Here is a 3,431-nt window from a genome sequence, read left to right on the forward strand (position 1 = left end):
GCAGCACACCTCAGCTCTCCGCAGCCTGGTCAAGTTAGTCACAAAGTCAGTCAGAGTATCCAGGGCAGAGTCAGTCAGTCTCCTACCTCCAATCTGCACTCCTTCTACAACCCACACCCCCTTCCTGCCTCAGGTGCCCCTTATATCCCTGAGGGCCCTATTGCCTTCAAGTGGCTGCAGCTGTGCAGCACACTCTGCTGGATGCCCAGGCCCTACCCTTAAAGGGGCCACTGCTGGCACCACATCTACCTCCTCGCCAGATCTTCCACGATTCCAATACAACTTCCTATCCACCTTGTTGAAATGTGGTGAAGTGTTGACATTGACCCTTGCTTCCACACATGCACACCTCTTCCCTTACATCCCTTACCACCATTCCTTTTGCCTCCTACTCTTCTTCCTACTAGAGCTATTTTTTTCAAAAGCAGAAAGTAAAAATGGAAGAGGAAGTGTGTGGGAAGAGAGTAGACATGAAAGACACTGTGATTTCTGCAGCCTTGAGCCACTGTTGAAGAGCTCACTGCACCCACTGGGGTAAGGCAAAATAGAACCCCTTATCCCGAGGAGACCTCCAGTCACCTCCTGAGCTGACTTGGAGAAAACTAACTTGGAGAAAACTGAGCAGCTAAAATGGCAACATGGACCAGCTAAGTCTCCATGTGATGGCTGTGAATCAATCCACCACTTTCCTTTACTGTCTCTTCCAAAAAGCATTCAAAGGGTGGAGAAAGGAACTTCAAATGACAACAGGGCCAAAATAAAAAGACAGAGAAGACCCAGTGAAAAGCCGTGTATCGCTGACATGTTCACTACTAGGAAGTACGAGATACTTCTCCCTCCCATGCCATCAGTATGGCTTTGTTACAAGAATGTAAAGGCTGGGCAAAGGGGCGCATTTTAAAGTAGCGATTTTCAGGTTTTGAAAGAGAAGAGCAACTCTTCTGATCCAACTCAGCACACATGTTAAAAATGGTGTCCCTCTTCTGTTACTTCTTAGATGGTGAGCATTTTGAGACAAAGAAACAACTTCCCAGTCCTTCACAATGTAAACCACTTTGTGAATTGTGTAGTTGCTTCAAGGGTGTACATAGGTATTCTCTATCTATCTATCTATCTATCTATCTATCTATCTATCTATCTATCTATCTATCTATCTATCTATCTATCTATCTATCTATCTAGGTAGGTAGGTAGGTAGGTAGGTAGATAGATAGATAGATAGATAGATAGATAGATAGATAGATAGATAGATAGATAGATAGATAGATAGATAGATATGCATTCTAAATAAGAATAAAACAAATAATCCATCAGAAAGTCAGACACCACAGTAGCTTCTGTAGCATGTGAGGGTTCTCTGGGGTTGTGTGTGTGTATTTCTGGTGTCTTTGAGCCATATCCTATAGTTGGTGAGGTTGACTGTTGCTATGTTGCTCTTTCCTAAGGGTTGATGGAGAGTGTTGCCCCAGCAGTGGTCACTTATTGGCCCTGCACTTGACCTCTCCCCTCCCCTTGCTCAGTTCACCCTGGTGGCATTTCCCTGGCTGCTGACATTGGGTGGCTGCAGTGATGGGCTCCTTGGACACCAGATCAACATTGCACTGACACCATAGCGCAGATGCCTGGACAACAGACTGTGTCAGAAATTCCATGGATGGTGGAGGAATTACTAGGAAGCAGTCACATAGCAACAGAAGGGTGGGGGTGCAGTCTTCCTCAGACACCAGCCATAAGAGGGTGCTAAGGGGGTGCCAGTGTCATTCCTGCTCTGGCTACACCAGCCTCAGACATGCTGCCGCCTGACCAGCAAGAAGCTCAGTTGCTGCCAAAGAGCAGCAGGTAAGAGAGCCAGGTGCTAGCAGTGGCCAGAGCCAATGTGTACAGCCAGCTTCTCCTCCCTCTAGCAGTGAAAGCTCAGCATCCCAGAAATGACTTGTGACATGATGATGTCATCATGTCACTATCAAGCTTTCAGGTTGCTGAGCCTCACACTGGGTGATGCCACCCCCAGTGACACCACTGCTAGGAGGGCTCTGCAGGCATAACTGGGAGGGCTGAGCCAGTGTAGCATTGCCTGGACAGGCTTAGGATATGGCACTGTGCCAGCATCAATCTGCCATCAGTACGGTGTCCCAATAGAATTATATAGCTTCCTTGCAGAGAAGACAAAGGGAAGTGATTTTGGTAGTGGTCGTTTCCACGCTGACAAACATGGGTGGATTGGAGAGCAGATGAAGCTTCTATACTCTGCCCCAGCAAACTCTGGAAAGGGCTTCAAAGATTTATACAAGTTATTGTATTGCATTGTTGTGCACATGGTTGGCAATCTTCAGTCTCGAAAGACTATGGTATAAGCCTACAGCACCCAGTATTCCCAGGCGGTCTCCCATCCAAGTACTAACCAGGCCTGACTCTGCTTAGCTTCCGAGATCAGACGAGATCGGACATGTGCAGGGTAACAGTTGCTGCCAACTGTTGTAGAACTTTATATTTCATAAAGTAGTTGGGAAATAATGCAAAGAAAGCTTGTGGTCAGGATGATAAGTTACTAATGCTAAGCCAAGAGATGACTACTTTTATTTTTTAAACCAGAAAGAATTTTGTGTTAAAATAATGACATTATTTTGTTATCATGCATGCTGTACAAAGTCATTTTTCAAGCCACATACACAAATGTAATTTTCAGTGAGAGATTTCCAGGTGTAGCTATTATAAAAAGAAAATTATATAACTGCAGAAAGTATAGTCTAAAGCAGGCAAATTATCCACGCACTCAAGGATCTAATTTACTCTAAAAAGGTGAGAGAAATTAAACTTGCATTTTCTAGCAGGAATAAAGGCAGAAGGGCACAAGGTGAATTTGATGCAATTTGAAGAATCTCTCCAAAACAAGAGCTAAGAAAAATTGCTTTAAAACAACCGAAGACAATTCTTAATATGTGTATTGCTTCAATTTTTCACAAATTACATTATTGCTTAGAAATTTTTCCCCAGCAATATTTCTTAACACTTTCAGTAAATATTTTATTATCCATAATTATTTATATCAGAAAGCAGTTTTGTTTGGATTGCGCATCTCTGTGTTGAATCAATAGATGTCAAGGGTAGACAGGAGCTACGTTAGAGTGTTGCTTGATGAGACAGTTTCCCACCAGCTTGCTGTGAGATAAACTAAAGAGATCAACTTGGGGGCCTTGTGCAAATTCATTCTTAGTACAATAAAAGTAGAACAATGTTAGCACTATCATCCATTTATAGGACATAACACAGTCAAATGGATGTACTTTTGCATCATATTGGCTGTTTCTAGGGCAGAGATTTAGATTGTTCATATTTTTGGAGCTCTTTCCTCAGTAAAACATGTCTAAGATATATGAATGAGGTTCATCCATTTCTATGATCCTATTGTTTCACATAACAAAATACAAAAG

General features: G+C 43.1%; 1 pseudogene; it reads right to left on the minus strand.

The window, feature by feature from the left end:
* Positions 1-2,353: 2,353 nt before the first annotated feature.
* Positions 2,354-2,473, minus strand: LOC136642582 (5S ribosomal RNA; annotated as a pseudogene).
* Positions 2,474-3,431: the final 958 nt, after the last annotated feature.

The sequence above is a fragment of the Tiliqua scincoides genome, chromosome 2 (assembly GCF_035046505.1).
Source record: "Tiliqua scincoides isolate rTilSci1 chromosome 2, rTilSci1.hap2, whole genome shotgun sequence".
NCBI classification, from domain to species: domain Eukaryota; kingdom Metazoa; phylum Chordata; class Lepidosauria; order Squamata; family Scincidae; genus Tiliqua; species Tiliqua scincoides.